This window comes from Megalobrama amblycephala, linkage group LG1, assembly GCF_018812025.1.
Source record: "Megalobrama amblycephala isolate DHTTF-2021 linkage group LG1, ASM1881202v1, whole genome shotgun sequence".
In the NCBI taxonomy this organism is placed as follows: Eukaryota; Metazoa; Chordata; class Actinopteri; order Cypriniformes; family Xenocyprididae; genus Megalobrama; species Megalobrama amblycephala.
The window spans coordinates 19,741,140-19,764,208 of NC_063044.1; the positions used below are offsets into that span (position 1 = coordinate 19,741,140).

A 23,069-nucleotide genomic window follows, 5' to 3' on the forward strand; every position below is an offset into this window, starting at 1 on the left:
AGTAACATTCCCTTACACAGAGAACAAAGTGTTCTGGCCCGTTTGCTTTGGTCCAACCTGGAAAGACTAAGAAGTCTTTCATGTCGACATCCTCCTAACATTACAGTTTTTTACAGACGCTAGGACACATTTCTCAATACTTAGGTCACTTTTGCAAAACTCTTCACACAGTGAGCACAACAGAAGTCTATGTGGGCTAAACTGAGGATCAATTATCATTGCTTTGGCACAAAATGCATTCAATGACTACATCTCATGAGTTCTTTTCTCACTCAGACACAACAACTGCCAAAACTCTTTGTACGTACAGGCCAATTTGCACATGCTTACATACTGTTTTCAAAACTGTTAAACTTATGTTCAAAACAATAACATAATACAAAACTGAATAAGACAGCAATTTTCTACATTCCTACAGTAATAACATTTTAATGAAATATATTTTAAATCTTAAAATTAAATGCTATAAAAACAATTGAATTGTATCTGTATCAGTGGATGGTGTGTATACAAATTCTTGTATTTTGGAATTACTCAGTGCAAAAAAATAAAAATAAATAAACGACATAAAATGTCGACGAATTCTGCATCATGTCTGATTTATTCCAGTAGCATATATTGCAGTGAATTATATACAGAAATGTGTCCTTGTTTTACACAAGAAAACATTGTATAATGCTACATGTTGTTAAAGGTGGTACAGAGGTTCTTTTCGTCGACTGAGTTTTTGAAATGAGCGCATACATAAGAACAACCCCCCTCCTTCACAGCTCATTTCGAGTGAACGCCTCCCAAAACTCGTGCACGAGTGTTTGTTTACCACCGGCATTCGCTGTGTTATTAAGCCGGGCACACATTTAACGACTAGCTAAAACATTCTGACTGAGCTCAACATACAGCGATTGTTTCCTGCTCCTGAAGCAGATTTATATACTTTCACATGGAGTTTGAACACCGACTGTAATCGCAGACTGAACGCAACTGGCTCTGACTGGACGCGTTTGAGCGCGATCAGTCATAAGTATCAATTTACATTCATAATCAGCCTTACAATCGTTAAGTGTGTGCGAGACTTAAAGCCGTGGATTCATTATGTCGGACTCACCGCAGGTAACTCATAATCTGCAGTTGTTACTCCTGTCTCCTGACAAAAACATTGCATGCGGCGCCTGTGGAGTGTGGAAAGTTACTGGAGCGCGCAGCCGCACTCGTCTCTCACAAGGAACGTCAATGGCAGTGATTGACAAGCCAGAGGGCCAATCGTTTATGCGATGATCACGTAAACGATTGGCTGATGTTTTTAAGGCCCTACCTCGTGCACAGATGATGTATATTAATATTATTCCTTTCAGTGCACCTAATAAATAGTCTTTTATCAGTTAGTAAAGACAGTTTCAAGTAATATTGCAAAAATGTATAAAACAAAACATCCTCTTTAGCACCTTTAAGTGTTTTTTAGGTAATTGTTTTGTGGGTGACAAAGTGTGTTTGTCCGCTGTCAACCTTTGCTAGTGCTCTGGAAGAATGAGTTGATTTGAGACCTGAATAAAGTGTTTTGGTAGTTGTAGTGCATTTTGAATGTGAAATGAACTGCTTTGCCAAGCTGAAAGTTGGTTAGGAGAACTGTGTGAAGAGTTTTGCAAAAGTGACCTAAGTATTGAGAAATGTGTCCTAGTGTCTGTAAAAAACTGTAAGCAACATGAGACTACCATTAGTGTTGTTTCTTGACTATCAGCACAATTGCAGATTTTACATTGATTTTATTCATTTAATGAACGAATAGTTGCAATAAGCGACTTACACTTTTAAATGGAATACATTAAATTAGTTAAAGCGAAAAGATCTCAGACTTTGCAACGTCCATCTTTACAATAAATATTTACACCTGTTGCATCAACTAAAACTACAATGAGGCAGAACTATGCCTGTCGTAGACAATGCGTGTCCACGCTGACACATTCTTACGCTGTGATAGCTGAGATGACATTCACACTGCAATGGCTACAACTACCAATATAGGACTGAACTGCTCAAGACATGGTAACAAGTGAAGCCACCCCAAGCCACGATTTCATTGAGTTCACATTTTCTAACAAGTCTGCATTGCGCATGTCTCCTTGCTCATTCCCATGACCGATTAAAAATGAAGCTTTATGTGACACTGGGTTTTACTGACGTCTCTCTGTGGCTGAAAAAAAATAATTTTGTGATAAAACTGATAGAATTTGAAAGCTGATACTTTATTTCTGATTAAAAGTAACAAAGCACAAAACTTAGTGTGATTATTGAACTGCAGGCACACTAGAAATAATGAATGGAATTAAAGATGTTAAATATTTCCAAGCATTTACATTGTCCTTCCAATAAAAATGTCAAATGGTACAGCTTCTTTTAATAATCCCAGATCATATATAATATTTTACTGCATAATTAGGCTACAAATCAATTGTGAAATTGATTTTCTTAGGATTTTAGCTGAGGAAAGCCAGGAGCTGTGCTATTGTCATGAAGACCCTTCTTTCAGTAGCAGAGCAAACTAATGTTATTAATGTTTGTCAGTCCCCTTAAACCAGGATTGAGGCTAGGTTTGTGTGTTGTGTGTAAAAGTGGCCTCATAAACCACAAAACCACAATTTGGACCGACCCCGCAAGACTGTGAAATGTCACATATTTAATATCTGTGTGTTATGAAAGTGAAATTGTTTTTTTGAAGCCTGATTTGATGTCGACACGACTTTCATGTCGATTGGATGTTAGGAAAGGTGTGTCCCCGTAAACCACCAAAAAGTCACAATGACCTCATAAACCACATATGTCAGTATGTGTGTGTGTGTGTGTGTGTGTGTGTGTCACCTACAGGTTTTCTTTTCTTACTGGCTAAATGTTTTGTGCCCAATATTTAATTAGATTGTTTTAAAATATATGAATACATTTCTCTCTGGTTTTGTTTGGCAGCTGTAGTTCTCTTTATGTTTATTAGAAGAGCAGAAATTAAAATCACAAAATTAAAAATTAAAATAAATATGAAGAGACTAAATTTTAATTGGTAAGATGAATCTAAACTCAGTAATTGGCCCAAAGTATATTGATTTACCCCATTACAATAGTCCATTTACAGTTACTATCATAAAAATACACTTACTTGTAGGGTTAAAATTGTACATAAGGCACATTTAATGTCCAACATCAAATATTTTAGCGAAATGTATATTTTAGAATTATTGCGCTTCTATTGCGTCCCGTCTGTTTAGCGCGCAGCAAAATGGAAATATTATCATGACTTTCTAACATTTACAGATGGAGAATAAACTTGTGAAAAGTAAGTTATGCACTGAAAACACCATGTCTTAAACACATAAAATAGCACAAAATGTACATGCCGTTTCCTATGGTGGATCGATTTGATCCATGATCGACCTCTAGGGCTGCTTAAAAAAGCGTGCACGCGAAATTATCTTGACTAGGTGAACCTGGATTGATTTAGCGGGACAGCGTGAACTTCAATTACCTTTTATGAAACCGCTTTAGCCCCAACTCATTTGTTAGGTTAATTCAAGTCAGGTTTTGGAGTTTAATCCTCGCTTTTCTTAGCATCTTTTATGAAACAGCCCTCAGGTACTTCAGGCTTAAAGGGATAGTTCACCCAAAAGCGAAAATTCAGTCATCATTTACTCACCCTCAAGTTGCTCCAAACCTGTATGAATTTCTTTCTTCCGTTGAGCACAAAAGAAGATATTTTGAAGAATATGGGTAATTAATCATCTCAAACAGATACTATAGAAGTCAATAGGGCCATCAACTGTTTGGTTGAAGAAACTGAAGAAAGAAATTCAGACAGGTTTGGAACAACTTGAGGCTGAGTAAACGATGACATAATTTTTATTTTGGGTGAACTATCTCTTTAAGAGTTAGCTGTCAGTGGGTAATAAAGACAACGAAAAGAGAAAAGTGGATACAAAAAAATAGGAGTTTCACTCTAAAGTGCTACAGTTAATGGAGCAAACATCTGTCTGTCTGTAAAATGCAATATGAAATTTTACAAATGCAGTCTAGTCTTTGTCTGACTATTTCAAACTAAGTTTAAACAGTAGTTCAATTTATAAACAAATATATGGATTTATATTATATTTTTAACAGTTAATTAATCATTTCAGGCGTTAGGCTTCTTCTCAAAACAAAACAATATTTACAGTAATTGATGCATTTTTGCAACTTGAAGCGTGTTTGTAACGTTAAGTATGAGGGGTAATATTTTCTTACAACACTGCCACCTGGTGTTCAACATCATCATTATGACGTTTCCTGTTATCGTGTTGCATCTTATCTCTCTGAAATGTATAGTAGTCAACATCTGAAGTGGATCAAAAAAGTGAATCAAAGTTCTCCTAAGAACGAAGCTGTCCTAAGAAGAAGGTTTTAGGTCAACTTTGATGAAAGGTTTTGATCCACTTCAAATGTTGACTACTGTATTTGCATAAGCACTTCAGTCAGTCTCCATTGATTAAACAGCAGAATCACATTCATTTGTAATAATAGCAGAGTTTTTACAGGTTTAATAAAATATGCAAATGTTTATGCAGATAGCAATCGTACAATAACAATAATGGTAACACTTTACAATAAGGTTCATTAGTTAATGTATTAACTAACATGAACTAACCATGAGCAATACATTTGTAACTGTATTTTAGTCTTTGTTAACATTAGTTAATAAAAATACAGCTGTTCTTAGTTTGTTCATGTTAATTCACAGCATATTATCTAATGTTAACAAATACAACTCTTCATTTTAATAATGTATTAGCAAATGCTGAAATTAACATTAACAAAGATTAATAAATGCTGTATAAGTGCAGTTCATCATTAGTTCATGTTAACTAATGTTACTAATGAACCTTATTGTAAAGTGTTACCATAATAATAATAATAATAATAATAATGAATCTGGCTTTTGTTTCAAAACAGAATAATTGTTTTTTGTAGCGATTAACCGTCATGGTTTTTCTCTTGAATTCGTTTAAGCAAGACAATTCTAGTTTACTCTGTAAACTCTAAAATGTATTGCTATTGAGGTGAATGTCTAAAAAAACATTTTCCATCTAAATTAGTTAACCAATGATTAAAGATGAAATAGGACTTTTTTAAAGTTTTAAGCATTTTTTGGAATGTTTGCTTATAGTGTTACACATAAGAATATAGAAAAAACACAAAGTAACCCGAGTTTTGCATTGTGTAAATCTGCTTGGTGGTGCAACTGGTAAAGCGAGCGCGCTTGTGTGGCAGCGACCCGGGTTTGAATCCATGGGTGTACATATATCTGTTCCCAATGTCTCTCTGATCTCTAGATAAGTGAGCTTTACTGGTATACTAGGGGGTGTCTGTAAAATACCAGTAAAAGGCAAATTCCTAAGCTGTGCCATTATTTTGAAAGATCACTTTAATGTATTAAAAGCACACAATAATGATGCCATTAGCACACTTCAAGTTTACAATTAATACAACCTGAACTTCAGCACTGCTTTTGGACAACTAAAATGCATTTAGTACAAAATGAGTTGATCCACTTGAACAGACTTTAAGTATAACAATTTACAGTGTGCCACAAATACATTTAGTTACACTAAATTACATTTGAATAAATTGTGCTATTTTTTCACTAAGGAAGGATTGATTAAAGCCAGCTTCCAGGCAAGTACAAGGTGTGGCGTTAAATTGTGTGACACTGAAGTTGTGTGAAATCCACTGTCCACAGTAATTCAGGAAAATGGCTGGGCTTGACACGACGCTTGTCTGAAACATGGTGGTCTGGCCTGGAAGAACGGAGTCCAAATGTAAGCCTCCAGCACTTCCTGTCAGGCTGCAAGGTGGGGCTCGCACAAGGCCGCTATCAGTGGGACGCGATAATGTTCTGAGTAGGTTGGTGGCACACAAACAGTTCACAAGTAGAGGACAGTTGCCATCAGTGTCATCATGCAGGGGTGAAAGGGGAACGTCCCGGGGTTAAAGCCGTAAACCGTCCCCGGGGTCCCAGTCTGATGACCCCGCAGCTGAGCTATAGGCCCTGAGCTGCCAATGCAGGGGAACCTGCCAAATAATGAGAGCATGATATTAATTATGGTCAAGAGGTGCCAAGAAGGCCTGAATCTATCAAAAAAACATCTCTCCATCTCTTTACACTAATCAAGGTTTGACACAAACAATTTTACTGTCACTCATGTCAGAGCTTTATATGTTTTTCAAGCAATGTCATTTCCATTTTGTACCTGTTGTTGGTCTCACCTTTGGACACACGTGGTCTTATCCACGCTCCAGGGTTAAAGCGTGAACCGTCCCCGGCTGATGACCCATACAGCTGAACTATAGGCCCTGAGCTGCCAATGCAGGGGAACCTGGCAAATAATGAGAGCATGATATTAATTATGGTCAAGAGGTGTCAAGGCGGCCTTAATCTGTCAAAAAATAAATAAAATTAACTTACTTTTCTTATGCTTCAGTTTTTCTTTTAAACCAGTCATGCTTCAACATAGCCTGTAACGTCATCCGTGACTTTACATCATGAAGGTGCTCAAGAAGATCCAGGCATTCTGTAAACATTTTTTATAAGAGATCTGATTGGTCATGTTTGACTGAGACATGTAGTTCATGTAAGGTAATGTTACCATGAAATACACTGCATTTGTTACTATGACTTTCTCTGGATGCCCACTGATAATTTTACGGTCACTCATGTCAGGGCTTTATATGTTTTTCACACTAGTTATTGGTCTCACCTTTGGACACGCGTGGTCTCATCCAAAAGCAACGACTTATTGTCGGGACCATCAGATCCAGCAGTATGCGTAAGTCCTCAGTTGTTGCCCATTCAGCATATTTTCTGATTGCACTGATTAATAGAGGTTCAGCATCTCCTGTAAGCAACACATGCTCAGTGTTCAGTAAAACACCATCAGTGAACTGTAGTAAATAAGTCATCAGTGAACTGTGCTTAAAAAGCCGACTCACGTCTTTCTTCGACGAGCAGCGCGCCTCCAAAGTCCATCAGCTTTACATGCAGGGTTTTTGTGTGGACAAGGATGTTTTTCATATACGTGCGCGATAAACACCACGACTCATGCAGTGCTGAAGAGCAACAATGAGCCCCTGAATGATGAGTTTCACCTCGGTTTCGGTCAGGTTACTGCTGTTTCGTTGGACATAATCAAACAGGCTGATGTAGGAACGTGGATACTCCATAATCAAGATGTCTTGATCTTCCATGACAAAGTGATCATATAGTTGTACGAGATGCTCGCTAGTTGGAGGCTTTTGCACCATCAACATTGCAGCTGCCTCTTGACTTAAAGGGTTGGAATACCCAGGCTAAAGAAAAGAGATTGACAAAAGCTTAGTTAACTCCTTACCGATCTCAAATCTCCTAACTAAAGGCCCGGTACACTTCATTTTCCACTCTAGGGCTGCCGAAGATGAAAGCAATGTACTTTACAACTGATGTTTCTAGGCTATTTCAATTATATCTTACTCTGTCCACATACAAACTTTAATCAATTACCAAATTAGAATTTAATAAAACATTTTATGAAGAATAAAGTCTTTTCAACTTACCAATTCCACTAGTTTCTCAGGCCGGTTCTTCTTAATAAATTTGATCAATACCTGAAAAATGAAGAACATTTTTGTAAACTGATTTATTTTTGATTGTGTACATCTAATCTAACAGTCTGTACCTTTTTGATCAAAACTGTAAACACTGATGTTTTCATCAGGACTGAAAGAGTAAAGACAGAAATATACAGAATATATGAATATATATGTGTCTACAGAAAGGGCAACATACTCGTTTGTCATCGGAGTTTCGAAATCCTAGATGATAACTGACACCACGTCTCGACTTCAGTTTCTTTACCACATCATAAAGAGATTCAAAGGATCCTGAAAAATGCACAACAACATGTTAATATACAGCATGAGAATGAACTCCAGCAGCATCTGCTTGTGACGAAATACACCTGTGCAGATCAGCAGAAGACGAGGAAAAATGAAAACTAAACCCAGAAACATCAGGCTGACATAGACATGAATCAGAGTGGTAATATCTGGAGACTCACGGTCTGTTGGCTCAGACTCCCGCGGATCTGTGCCTGTCGGATCCACTCTGGATGTGTGTGGAAGCTCCTGCGATGGATCCTCAGGCACAAAAGCACACACTTGGGTTTCTTCCTGGGTTTGGAAGGATCCTTTTATCGACTTCCACGCTCTCCGGAGGCCAGCAAGGAATTTCCTCCATTTTGTGCGCTTTTCTGCAAACAATCAGAGTGAGAAAGAGCTTTATTGCCAGGTATGTTTACACATGAGAGACAGAATGACAGTGACAAGACAAATAATAAAAATAGAATAAGTAAATAAGAAATAACAACATACAAAAAATATATTTAAAAAAAAATACACAATAGACAAAAATAGATAGTACATGTATTAATATTGATTAGAAACATCTGTTTTTATCAGCACAGATTACAGCTGAATGATTCACTAGTAAAACTGTCCTAATGTAGAGCTGCTTTATGTTGCGAGTTCATGAGAGTTTCTGGGCCAATTTCCAACAACACTAGAAAGATTACAAACTCAGTGCTGATGCTGTTTCACATTGAAGTCACACCGTAATTATCCTAATTGTGTGTACCATAAAGGGCACTAACCTAATGCCAGTTTTTTCCCCAAATTGGTTATTAATCTGTGTGCACTCATGACATACTAAGAAAGCAAGAGGGAATGAGAATAAATAAAGGTGTGCGTTTGTGTGTTGTGAAGTCAAATGTGTTTGTGTGGTATGGGTGTGGGATTGGTAAAGAGAAATCTGATTGGCTAGTTTAGTTTTTAGTAATTGGCGCTTTTTCCACACGCTAAAAAAATGACCTTACAGATCTTTTGGTGGTCTTTCAGGTGAGGAACCAGCAGAAGACGAGGAAAAATGAAAACTAAACCCAGGAACATCAGGCTGACATAGACATGAATCAGAGTGGTAATATCTGGAGACTCACTGTCTGTTGGCTCAGACTCCCGCGGATCTGTGCCTGTCGGATCCACGCCGGATGTGTGTGGAAGCTCCTGCGATGGATCCTCAGGCACAAAAGCACACACTTGGGTTTCTTCCTGGGTTTGGATGGATTCTTTCTTAGACTTCCACTTCCTTCTCCGGAGGCCAGCAAAGAGTTTCCTCCCTTGTGTGCGCTTTTCTGCAAACAATCAGAATGAGAAAGAGCTTTATTGCCAGGTATGTTTACACATTAGAGACAGAATGACAGTGACAAGACACAGATAATAAAATAGAAGAAGTAAACAGGAAATAACAACATGCAAAAAATATATATTTAAAAAAATACACAATATACAAAAATAGATAGTACGTGTATGAATATTGATTAGAAACATCTGTTTTTATCAGCACAGATTACAGCTGAATGATTCACTAGTAAAACTGTCCTAATGTAGAGCTGCTTTATGTTGCGAGTTCATGAGAGTTTCTGGGCCAATTTCCAACAACACTAGAAAGATTACAAACTCAGTGCTGATGCTGTTTCACATTGAAGTCACACCGTAATTATCCTAATTGTGTGTACCATAAAGGGCACTAACCTAATGCCAGTTTTTAATTGGTTATTAATCTGTGTGCACTCATGACATACTAAGAAAGCAAGAGGGAATGAGAATAAATAAAGGTGTGCGTTTGTGTGTTGTGAAGTCAAATGTGTTTGTGTGTGTATGGGTGTGGGATTGGTAAAGAGAAATCTGATTGGCTAGTTTAGTTTTTAGTAATTGGTGCTTTTTCCACACGCTAAAAAAATGACCTTACAGATCTTTTGGTGGTCTTTCAGGTGAGGAACCAGCAGAAGACGAGGAAAAATGAAAACTAAACCCAGAAACATCAGGCTGACATAGACATGAATCAGAGTGGTAATATCTGGAGACTCACTGTCTGTTGGCTCAGACTCCCGCGGATCTGTGCCTGTCGGATCCACGCCGGATGTGTGTGGAAGCTCCTGCGATGGATCCTCAGGCACAAAAGCACACACTTGGGTTTCTTCCTGGGTTTGGATGGATTCTTTCTTAGACTTCCACTTCCTTCTCCGGAGGCCAGCAAAGAGTTTCCTCCCTTGTGTGCACTTTTCTGCAAACAATCAGAATGAGAAAGAGCTTTATTGCCAGGTATGTTTACACATTAGAGACAGAATGACAGTGACAAGACACAGATAATAAAATAGAAGAAGTAAACAGGAAATAACAACATGCAAAAAATATATATTTAAAAAAATACACAATATACAAAAATAGATAGTACGTGTATGAATATTGATTAGAAACATCTGTTTTTATCAGCACAGATTACAGCTGAATGATTCACTAGTAAAACTGTCCTAATGTAGAGCTGCTTTATGTTGCGAGTTCATGAGAGTTTCTGGGCCAATTTCCAACAACACTAGAAAGATTACAAACTCAGTGCTGATGCTGTTTCACATTGAAGTCACACCGTAATTATCCTAATTGTGTGTACCATAAAGGGCACTAACCTAATGCCAGTTTTTCCCCAAAATTGGTTATTAATCTGTGCGCACTCATGACATACTAAGAAAGCAAGAGGGAATGAGAATAAATAAAGGTGTGCGTTTGTGTGTTGTGAAGTCAAATGTGTTTGTGTGTGTATGGGTGTGGGATTGGTAAAGAGAAATCTGATTGGCTAGTTTAGTTTTTAGTAATTGGTGCTTTTTCCACACGCTAAAAAAATGACCTTACAGATCTTTTGGTGGTCTTTCAGGTGAGGAACCAGCAGAAGACGAGGAAAAATGAAAACTAAACCCAGAAACATCAGGCTGACATAGACATGAATCAGAGTGGTAATATCTGGAGACTCACGGTCTGTTGGCTCAGACTCCTGCGGATCTGTGCCTGTCGGATCCACTCTGGATGTGTGTGGAAGCTCCTGCGATGGATCCTCAGGCACAAAAGCACACACTTGGGTTTCTTCCTGGGTTTGGATGGATTCTTTCTTTGACTTCCTCCCTTGTGTGCGCTTTTCTGCAAACAATCAGAGTGAGAAAGTGCTTTATTGCCAGGTATGTTTACACATGAGAGACAGAATGACAGTGACAAGACAAATAATAAAAATAGAAGTAGTAAACAGGAAATAACAACATGCAAAAAATATATTTAAAAAAAAAAAAAACACAATATAGAGTATATGAATGAATGTTGATTAGAAACATTGTTTTTATCAGCACAGATTACAGCTACATGATTCACAAATAAAACTGTCCTAATGCAGCGAGTTCATGTGAATAATTAGCAGGTTTTGCATTGTTTCTGTGCTCAGCAAATTTCCAAGAACACTTGAAAAGATAAAAACACAGTTCTGATGCTGTTACATAGAAGTCACAAAGTAATTGTCTCCTGCAGTTTGACTTATTAACGTTGTCAGTTACCTGTTGAATCGTCCTCCCAGGCGACTGTAGGGACAGCCGGTGGTCGAGGCGCCTCTGTCGGGAGCTGTTGGCAGCTGCTACTGCAGGCCTTTCTGTCAGCCGGCTTCACAGCGCCACTCAGCGGCTCAACTTGAGCGTCCTCGAATGAGTCCAAGCTGCTGCAGCTTTCCAGATCCAGTGGAAAGATTGCAAACATAGTGTCCAATGTAACAGTCGCCAGATGCTCCATCTCAACGAGCTGTGAACACTGTATTTGCCTGTTGGTTCTAGCGGTAGACTTGTAACACTCAGTACTACAGATCGATCGCAAGAGACCAAAGAGCAGCTTTAAACTCTGACAAAGAGTTTCGACTGACTCGATTTATGAAGCGGCTGCGCGCACTGTGACGTCACAATAACGCGTTCCACGATTCACGATTCCAAGCGGTCTGGACGAAAGGGCGGGGCACAATTTCATTGGTTGATAATTCAGCAAATCTTATTGGCTTAGACGCTTCGAGCCTGAGCGTAAACATTCCTTTATGTATGATTTTGTGAATGATTTGGCCATATACAGAAATATTAAGTGCTAACTATGAATGTGATATTTTCCAAGTAAAATAAAAAGTTGTATAAAGAAGCACATGGTGCATTTGGAATAAAAAATAAATAAAAAAAGACCACATCATACAGATCTATTTGTATACACGATCTAATAAATTAAATTAATAAATTAAATTAATAAATTACATCCAACCAACACATTTTTTTTTAATATATACAATTAAAAAAAGATGAGTCACTGATTCTTTGGCCATTGCCACAAAATTCGCATCAGTTTTCAATATTCAAATGGAAATGTTCAAGCAACTCCTTGACAGGGTAAATTCTGTGTACAATTTTATAGGGCACTTCTCTAATTTTATTATTAATAAAAAAAAAAAGTTTATGTTATTACCATACTCTTTTCCAGTTAATATTTTCATATTTAGTAGATCAAAACACTGTTGAACAAGGCAAATAGTTTTATATATATATATATATATATATTTGTTACTGCATTTATCTATTACTATATTAATATCTCCCATAAATATTGTATCACTGCAAAAACTGGTTTGACGATCAACATTTATAGGATAGAATCCAGGATTTCGTAACAACTCTGTCAGGGATTGCATCAAAGATAACAGCATATTCTTTTGGCCTCACAAGAATCATAAATCTATTGATAAATTCAGAATATGTTAAAAGTAAATCTTGTTCATTAAGCAGCTGACTAACAGTAAGAATTCCATCCAACATCCCATTTCTGATTAAAGATTGACTTCTTTTTGTACAAGATGTCTTTATTATTCCATATGAAGTATTGATGCGGTGAAACATTATTTTTATAGATTAATTGCCAAGCCAGCAGTGCCTGCTTATGAAAGTTTGCCAGTTTAACTGGGATTTTATTGACCGAATAAATTTTAAAAGAAAATGAATGCCACCCAAAGACTTAAATATGAAAACATTCCATGCACTATCTTTATTTTTAATAAATCCAATTATCTATTTTATCTTAAACACATTATTAGGATCTGTAAAATGTAAAACTTGAAGGCCACCAAATTCTCTATTATTGTTTAGAATATCTTTCAGTAAATAGTGTATTTTCTTCCTCCAAATAAAATCCTGAAGAATCTTGTCTAATTTCCTGACAACATTGTTTGGAGCATCTGCTGACATCCATATATAAACAGACCTTGAGATCCTTCTGCTTTTGAGAGCAGAACACGTCCATTCAGGGGCAGATCTCTCATGAGCCACATACTGAATCTGTTTTTTAAGAATTAATTCACTTTCTAATTAAAATTTCCTGATAATTTACTCACCCCCATGTCATCCAAGATGTTCATGTCTTTTTTTTTTCTTTCTTTTTTTTTTTGATGAAAATATTCCAGGATTTTTCTCCATATAGTGGATTTCAATGGACTCCAAACGGTTGAAGGTCAAAATTAGTTTAATTGCAGCTTCAAAGCGTTCTACATGATCCCAGACGAGAAATAAGGGTCTTATCTAGAGAAACCATCGCTCATTTTTTTTATTTTATTTTTTTATTTTATACATTTTAACCATAAATGCTCATCTTGAAATAGCTCTTTTCTTCGGGTGCTTCTCAATTCTTATTTGTGCATCCTCCATTCCTTTCCTCGCGTCTTAGCTCCACCCCTTCAGGATGTGAGGGAAGGAAACAAGGAAAAGATGTGAGGACGGATGAATTGAATAAAGTGAAATGATATCCTCGCTCCCTTTAGCGTCTCTTCAAAGCGTCATCAGCTGCACTCAAGGGATCTACCCACATGTTGTTAAAGTTTGGTTATTTAAAAAAAAAAAAAAGGGTGATAAATATTAAAAAAAAATTATAAATATTAATAAAACAAGATGCCCCGTTGAAATATGTGAGATGTAAAGTTTATTTAAACTGCATACATTAAGGCATATATTTAAATTATTGTTACAGATATGAAGGGGGAGGAGAATTTATGTGTGCGTCACGTTTCACGATGAGAAAGACTTCCAAAAAGGATGCACCTGTGTATCCTCGCTCATGACTCCTTGATGCCGTAATAGGCGTCATATTCCTATAGGTAGACGCAAGTCACCTGGGAGTCAGCTGATGCAGCTTGACTGACGTGACCTGCCAGAACTGATGCTACGCTAGATTATTACCTTCTCATTTACATCCAAGAACTGCTTAATCATCACTCCCTTACCTGTTGCTCTGCTGATCACTTCAATAAACATCCATTACTGCTTTTATATCTGCCTCCGGTGTCTCTATCATAATATATATATATATATATATATATATATATATATATATATATATATATATATATATATATATATATATATATATATATATACTCATATGTGTATAGTTTCATTCTTGAACCTAATTATTCTATTTCATTCAACAGTGCGCCAAAACGTTCCTGGAGCCCCCAACACTGCACATTCTGCATGTCTCCCTAATCAAACACACCTTATTCAAGTCAGTAGCTTATTAGTAGAGATTCAAGACCTGAAAAGGGTGCGTCAGACAAATGAGACATGCAGAATGTGCAGTGTTGGGGAGGATCCAGGAACGTGGTTGGGAACCACTGCCTTAGAGAGAGAAACTAATTTACAATGACATTAAAGTATACGTTAAGACAATACATATTTGAAATTACTACTATTTTACACATGTAACAGTATGTAACAGGCTGTAGTAAAGCACACAACACAGGAGAACTATTCAGAAAACATTTAATATAACAGAACAATATATATCAGAACAATAAACAGTCGAATCATGGAGCCGAAACACGCCACAAACACACATGACATTAAACAACGCTTGACCAAGAACAGACAGAAACTGAGTGGTTATATACACATGGAAAACAATTAACTACACACAGCACTAATTAATCAGTCACTGAGGGGACAAACAGGTGATGAAATGAAACATAGAAACATGGGAAAGCTGGGTCAACTGACGATGAACAGACAGTGAACTGAAGACAACCCTGACAATGGTCATTTTTAGCAGTATTTTTAATAACTGTATTTCTTGTATGTGCATTGTGTGGTCCATGTGTGCTGTGTTGTAACTACTCATAAAAAATATATGTACAGTGGGTACGGAAAGTATTCAGACCCCCTTAAATTTTTCACTCTTTGTTATATTGCAGCCATTTGCTAAAATCATTTAAGTTCATTTTTTTCCTCATTAATGTACACACAGCACCCCATATTGACAGAAAAACACAGAATTGTTGACATGTTTGCAGATTTATTAAAAAAGAAAAACTGAAATATCACATGGTCCTAAGTATTCAGACCCTTTGCTCAGTATTTAGTAGAAGCACCCTTTTGATCTAATACAGCCATGAGTCTTTTGGGAAAGATGCAACAAGTTTTTCACACCTGGATTTGGGGATCCTCTGCCATTCCTCCTTGCAGATCCTCTCCAGTTCTGTCAGGTTGGATGGTAAACGTTGGTGGACAGCCATTTTTAGGTCTCTCCAGAGATGCTCAATTGGGTTTAAGTCAGGGCTCTGGCTGGGATATTCAAGAACAGTCACGGAGTTGTTGTGAAGCCACTCCTTCGTTATTTTAGCTGTGTGCTTAGGGTCATTGTCTTTTTGGAAGGTAAACCTTCGGCCCAGTCTGAGGTCCTGAGCACTGTGGAGAAGGTTTTCGTCCAGGATATCTCTGTTCTTGGCCGCATTCATCTTTCCCTCGATTGCAACCAGTCGTCCTGTCCCTGCAGCTGAAAAACACCCCCACAGCATGATGCTGCCACCACCATGCTTCACTGTTGGGACTGTATTGGACAGGTGATGAGCAGTGCCTGGTTTTCTCCACACATACTGCTTAGAATTAAGGCCAAAAAGTTCTATCTTGGTCTCATCAGACCAGAGACTCTTATTTCTCACCATCTTGGCAAACTCCATGCGGGCTTTCATGTGTCTTGCACTGAGGAGAGGCTTCCGTCGGCCACTCTGCCATAAAGCCCAGACTAGTGGAGGGCTGCAGTGATGGTTGACTTTCTCCCAGTGATCTTTGGGTTCTTCTTTACCTCTCTCACCAAGGCTCTTCTCCCCCGATAGCTCAGTTTGGCCGGACGGCCAGCTCTAGGAAGGGTTCTGGTCGTCCCAAATGTCTTCCATTTAAGGATTATGGAGGCCACTGTGCTCTTAGGAACCTTAAGTGCAGCAGAATTTTTTTTTTTGTAACCTTGGCCAGATCTGTACCATTCTGTCTCTGAGCTCTTCAGGCAGTTCCTTTGACCTCATGATTCTCATTTGCTCTGACATGCACTGTGAGCTGTAAGGTCTTATATAGACAGGTGTGTGGCTTTCCTAATCAAGTCCAATCAGTATAATCAAACACAGCTGGACTCAAATGAAGGTGTAGAACCATCTCAAGGATGATCAGAAGAAATGGACAGCACCTGAGTTAAATATATGAGTGTCACAGCAAAGGGCCTGAATACTTAGGACCATGTGATATTTCAGTTTTTCTTTTTTAATAAAACTGCAAAAATGTCAACAATTCTGTGTTTTTCTGTCAATATGGGGTGCTGTGTGTACATTAATGAGGAAAAAAAATGAACTTAAATGATTTTAGCAAATGGCTGCAATATAACAAAGAATGAAAAATTTAAGGGGGTCTGAATACTTTCCGTACCCACTGTATGTCATTTGAGTGCACTATATCTGCAAAGAGTGAACGAAATAAAGTGAACTAATCTAATGGCCTACGCGATCCTGAAAGTACCGGAGAAAAGTGCTGCTATTGGGAGGTGAGTTTTAGTCTACCAGTTAACAAACTTTTTTTTTTCTGTACGATATTAATTCATGAAGTGTTTTATGCTTGTACCGAAAACAATATCGACATGCCATTCTGATACAGTTCCCTGCTGCTAATCCTCATTTACTGTTCAAAAATAGTATTGGTTCAATGTATGATTTAGACAGACTATTGTAAACGTGAATAAAGAGTTGAACATGCTGTCTTATATCTTTGGTATATTCTGTCAACAGATGCTGTTCTTCACGAGTCTCTGCGGTCATCATTGTGCCATCAGACACAATGTGAAGCTCATCAGAACATGGAATATAATGTGTAATTTGTATTTGTGTATAGAGGGTCACCATTGGTCCAATATTTTTTTTTTTTAATGAAAAACATGGTAAGTTTTGCTGAATCTAAGTTTAAATAAAAACTATTGGATTTGTCAATGAAATATGTCTCTTCATTAGTGATGTTGTTACATTTTATTTATTTTAATGGCCTCGAAAACAAATGCATTCAACTTTGGGAAAATGTGTTAAACTGTATTTAAATAGTAGCACAACTGTATTGTGTGAGATTATGTAATTCAAAGTACAGTAGTCAACATTTGAAGTGGATCAAAAAAGTTAGGACAACTTTGATTAAAGGTTTTGATCCGCTTCAAATGTTGACTATATTATACAAAGTATAAGTAATAACAAAGTGTATTGTTATTGACTGCAAAGTGTGTAATGTTTAATATTTGGAATAAGCCAAAGGTACTGAGCATACAGTATATACTATTACCTGTAAAATAATATATTCAGTGTATATTGCTTGTGTGTTCGGAAGACACTCGTAATTATTTTGTAATGTACTTAAATCACAAATGAAGTATACTTATAAGACAAATAAAGTATACTTATAACACAAATTAAGTACACTTTAATATCACTAATCAAGCATGTAATTAGTCCCTACACAGACATATATTTAAAGTGTACTAAGTATAGTTGTTCCAATTTAGCACACAAAAGTACACTAAATATATTTAAAGTTGTATTTTAATTAGGGATGGGCAATACCACTTATTTTGTTTTCGATACGATTCCGATAGTTTCAAGTCCAAAATCGCCGATAGCGATAGCGATACGATACGATACCTCTAATCTGAATTTAAGTTATTAAATTATTAATAATTTAAGTCCTTGAAATATTGAATTACTATGAGTAAAATGGTTAATAGTATCCACTTAACATTATATTTGAAAGGTATTTTAACATTCAATATGCCTTAATTGCAATTTATTAGATTATATTATTGTTTACACATTGTTAAAATGTTTATTTGTAGTGGTAATCATGGAAATCTACAAATACTATATGCTTAGCTGAACTATGGTCACTGTAGTAATGGTTCAGTTTCATAAGGGACTGCCAGTGACAGGCTGTTGCACCCATAAAATGCAAACTTTGTATTCTGACAGTGTAGTTACAGAACAGAACTTCAATACGAACTTTAAATGTTCAATTTAAATAAATGTAATTGCAACTATTTAGGCTACTATTTCATATTGTTTGTTGTAAAATAACTCAAACATATTATGTTGTTCTGTCTGCTGTTAAGCATTGTTCAGGGCTGCGTTTCCCAAAAGCATCAATGGTTTCTTACAATATTAAACGCATGCAGCCGTTTGAATGTAGTGTCGGCAGTGAGCGAACGCTTTCTGTGATTGATTGATTCTAACTTGCAACATTTGCGTGTTCAGATGAGCAGGAAAATACTTCTACTGCACAATTATTTGCTAACATAGGTTATTTGTCCAATTCAATGCATATTGTATGCATACATTTTATTGTTGATTAAACAAAATCACTGGTAAAAAAAACACACCTTAGTATCGATATTTTTATTTGAGTATCAATACTTTCGATACTCAATGTCAGTATCGATATATCGATACTTCATATCGATCTGCCCATCCCTAGTTTTAATACAACTTAATTACAACTAAAATATACTTCGTACAAAATTAGTTGTTTCAAAATAGCACACTTTAAGTTGACTAATCAATAACACACTTAAATATACTAATAATTAGTCTTGCTGCAAGTATACTTATCATGCTTTTTTCACTAGGACAGGAACAGCCAATTCAAGGCAATGGGCCAAGCAATGTATGGACTGGATGTTTGGAAAGTCACGCTTAAGCCTTGCAATGACTCCAGTGGTTTTGCCAGTGAGAACTGCAGCCCCATCTGTGGCCATGCTGATGAGGTGTTTCCCCAAAAACTCATCATCTAATCCCACTGTCTTAATCTGTTGTGAATGGACTCTGCATTTGTGCCCTGCATCAGCTCTACAATGTCAAAAAAAAAAAAAACATTTTATCAGACAAGTTTAACTGGATAAAGGAGCAAGAGGGGTCTTTTTGCCAGGGTGGCTATATGATGCTATATCATGCTTACTGCAGAATGGATTTCAAGGATTCACGTGCAGATCAACGGCCTTCAATGTTTATATTTTTTTCTATGAATCTTTGAGTTAAGATGTACTAAACATGAGTGGAATTTGCACCGCAGCGCCCCCACACCTTGATGCTCATGACAAGAATTGCATGTATAGTTATCTTTATTAAAGTGAATTAGGTTTAAATCGCCGTCATGCATGAATTAATGATATTTTTGCAATTTTACACATAATAATTCACAATCACATTACACAAAACTGAAATTGCACGTCAAAATAACACATTGTCAATATTTTTTGAGACTCCACAAAATTTCACAAATCATGTTTTCAGGGGTCTTATTAAGTGGATCCGAGCTCCCCTTAGCTCCCTAGTTCGCACCCTGCATATCCCAGATGAAAAAAAAAATTACATTTCTATAATGTACTTAAAGTGCTCTATTTCCATGCACTAATATTGTAATTAAAGGGCACCTATTATGCAAAATTCACCTTTACATGGTGTTTGACCATAAATGTGTGTTGGCAGTGTGTGAGCAAAACCACCCTAGAATGAGAAAAATCCACCCAGTGGTTTTTTTACAATCTCAATAATTCATAAGCACTGTCTCAGAACGCCCTGTTCTAAGATTGCTCTCACTGTGACATAGAATTGCGCTAAGCCCCACCCACGTGGTTTGATTGACAATCTGGTTTTGGCATAGACCCTGCCCTCGGTGATCGGTCAACCATCCTCCATTGTTTCAACGACAGCCGGTAATGTCTCCTAAGAAACATAAGTGTTCTGTTGTGGGATGTAATAATGAACATAGTAGTTTTCACTTACTTCCGACATCAGAGCCACTGAAAACGCAGTGGATGGATTTTATTTACGAAGGAAAGGCGCCACTCAAAATTCCAAAATACGTTTATGTTTGCGCGAATCATTTTTTGACTGACTGTTTTGAGAACGAGGGTCAATTCAAAGCAGGTCTTGCTTCAAAGTTAATCCTCAAGTGTGGATCGTTGCCTACTGTTCGCGATCCAACGTCACCTCCAGAAGAAGTAAGTGTATTTAATGTTTTTTGAGCAAATAGTCATTTCAGTCGATGTCAGCCAATTCAATAACAAATGCGTCTAAAGTTGTTGTCGTCGTCGTAGAATGTCTGTGTATATAATTTAAACCTTGTTTGTATAGTTCTGTAGCCATCTTCTCACATTTGCCACATAAGCACCTGTACGACAAGTAATGTCAACATGACGCAACCGTTCCCTCGCATAAATATAATTTCGTTTGTACTTAGCAAACGTTATCACAGTATTTGTGTTTGTAGTTTCAAAAAATTGCGCGAACGTTATCACAGTGTGTGTGTGTGTGTGTGTTGCACATCCATAATTGCAAAGGGGACGCGATTAAAACTCTATAAGTACATAAATGTATCAAATAACCATTCAGAGACGTCCTGCTCCATTCTCAATTGTGTTTCTTCTGCCCGAGTCTCTTCATCATCTGGGTCTGATTCCGGTTCAAACATGTACGGCTGAATGCCATACAAAACAGCGGGTCTCTCACTCTCAGCCATTCTGCTTCTACCGACTGTTTATTGCCATAGGTATGCAAGTTACGCCCTCATCCAAAGGCAGGGCGGGGATATGCAGCTCATTTATATTTAAGGTGGTATACACCAAAACAGCGCTTTTTAAAACAGGCCCCAAAAATGACATTTTCAAATGGTTATAATAAATTAACTGTGGGGTATTTTGTGCTGAAACTTCACAAATACATTCTGGGGACACCCAAGACCAATATTACATCTTGTAAAAAGGGGCATAATAGGTGCCCTTTAAGTTGAGCCAAAGGTGGCGCTCCAAGACAACCAAGCTGGCCATTGAGCGGCCAATGGCTTGGGCCGTCGCCTTCGTGGCTCGCAGGGCTAGGTCGGTGGCGCTGCGGAGGTCCTTGAAGGCCAGTGCGTCTATGCCAGACTCGTCCAGCGAGCGGAGGAGTTTGGCCTGGAAGACCTGAAATATGGCCATAGTATGGAGCGCGGAGGCAGCTTGGCCCGCCGAGGTGTAAGCTCGTCCAGCCAGGGTAGAGGTAGTCCGGCAGGGCTTGGAGGGAAGGGACCTCTTCGTTTTCCATCCTACAGCCGCAGGAGGACAGAGGTGAGCTGCCACCGCTTCGTCCAGGGGCGGCAAGTGCTTGTATCCCTTCTCTTCGGCACCGTCGACGGCAGTGAGGGCAGAGCGATGAGTCGTGTGGAGGCGGGCGGAGTAGGGTGCCCGCCACGACTTTGTCAGCTCCTCGTGGACCTCAGGAAAGAATGGAGCTGAACGCTGGCGAGGTGCTTGGTGGCGACCTGGCAGAAACCATTCATCCAGGCGGCTGCGTGATGGTTCCTCTGGAGGGGCCCACTCGAGGTCCAGCTCTTCCACGGCCCTGGACAGGATGCGGAAAAGCTCGGCATCCATGCCCTGGCCGTGCTCAATGGGCTCCAGAGGAGGTGGGGGAGCGGGATCCTCCAGCTCGCCAGCCCATCCTTCCGCTTTGGAGGCAGCAAGGGACATAGAGTCATCTGCTTCATCGTCCGATCCTCCAAACGAGACGAGGTCACTTGCATCAGCAGAGGGACGCTGCTCGGGTCGGGAGAACAGGACGGGAGAGGAGAGGGCGAGGCACGCGGGGGCTGGGCCGGCGTGAGCTCGCTCAACTCCGGGCGCTGTATCGCTCTACCCCACTGTCTCTTCCTAGCCGGCTCGTGGGAGGAAGGAGACGGGAGGGCGCGAGCGGCGAGATCACCCTCCGTGAAGAAGGCGACCTGTGAGCGCAGGGAACCGAGACTCATGCTCTCGCAGTGCGGGCATGAGGCTCCAGCGAGCGCACCGTCAGCGTGGGACTTGCCCAGTCAAGCGACGCACTCGCTGTGTCCGTCATCATCGTGCAGAGGGGCTCTGCACGTGCCACACGAGTGGCGTGGCATTAGTAAAAACGCGATTGGGGGGCTCTTTAGAGCAGCGAGGGCCGCGGAAGCTCTGCGGAGCGGTGAAAACCACTGTTGTTTGCTCTTTTAGAGCGGCAATGAGCCGCGGAGAAGCTCTCAGAAGGCGCGCCGGATGGCGGCAGGAAACACGCTGGTGAAACGGCCGGAGCGGGAGGCGGCGGCTCGAAGATGGCGCAGAAGGCTGCAGTCAGAGAGGGCGCCGGCGCTGTCTCAGACCGGCGAGTCCAGCTGAGTCCGCTGCAGGAGCCTCTTCTGACGGCGGCGAGAGCTTCTTCGGCTTCAGGCGGAGATCAGCGAGGAGAAGTAGAAGTCGTCGCTGAAGGAGAATGCACTGAAATTCTATGGCGAAACGCCTGCTTATATAGCCCTTAACCCCGGCCCTTTCGGCGGGAAAGTTCGCACGCTTTCTCGCCATAGGCCGCGCAGCTATGCCGCGCCACCATTGGTTCAACAACTTGTCTATGAGTGAACCAATGACGGAGCAGTTACACTGCGTTATTGAAAAAGGCTTCAGTGATGGGGAAAAAGGGAGACTTTTCCCCATACACAGTACGAGTGAAGTATCGAAAGGGAACTCAGTCATTTGATCATTATTAAAATGTCCAGCTCCACAGAAATAGAGAATATTACAGAAGTAGCCAAAACAAAATAATTATTTTATGCAACATTAAACCCAACATCTACTTCTGAATAGAGAACAATGGAAAAGATTATTTTCTGTTCATGCTCAAAAGTGCTGTACTAACATTTTAACATACCTGAACATAAATAGCTGTAATTGAACATTAAATCAAGCAATAAATAAGTCCTATTTAAAATATTTTGTACATAATCCCTATATCAATAACCATT

At 38.8% G+C, this 23,069-nt stretch overlaps 1 long non-coding RNA gene across 1 annotated transcript; it reads right to left on the reverse strand.

Annotated features, from left to right (window-relative positions):
- Positions 1-5,434: 5,434 nt before the first annotated feature.
- On the reverse strand, positions 5,435-7,093 carry LOC125245288. The gene is made up of 5 exons (XR_007179471.1): positions 7,003-7,093; positions 6,771-6,908; positions 6,479-6,584; positions 6,280-6,389; positions 5,435-6,084 (listed from the first exon to the last, which is right to left on the reverse strand). It is a non-coding gene; the product is annotated as an uncharacterized LOC125245288 (long non-coding RNA).
- Between the last annotated feature and the right edge of the window lie 15,976 nt (positions 7,094-23,069).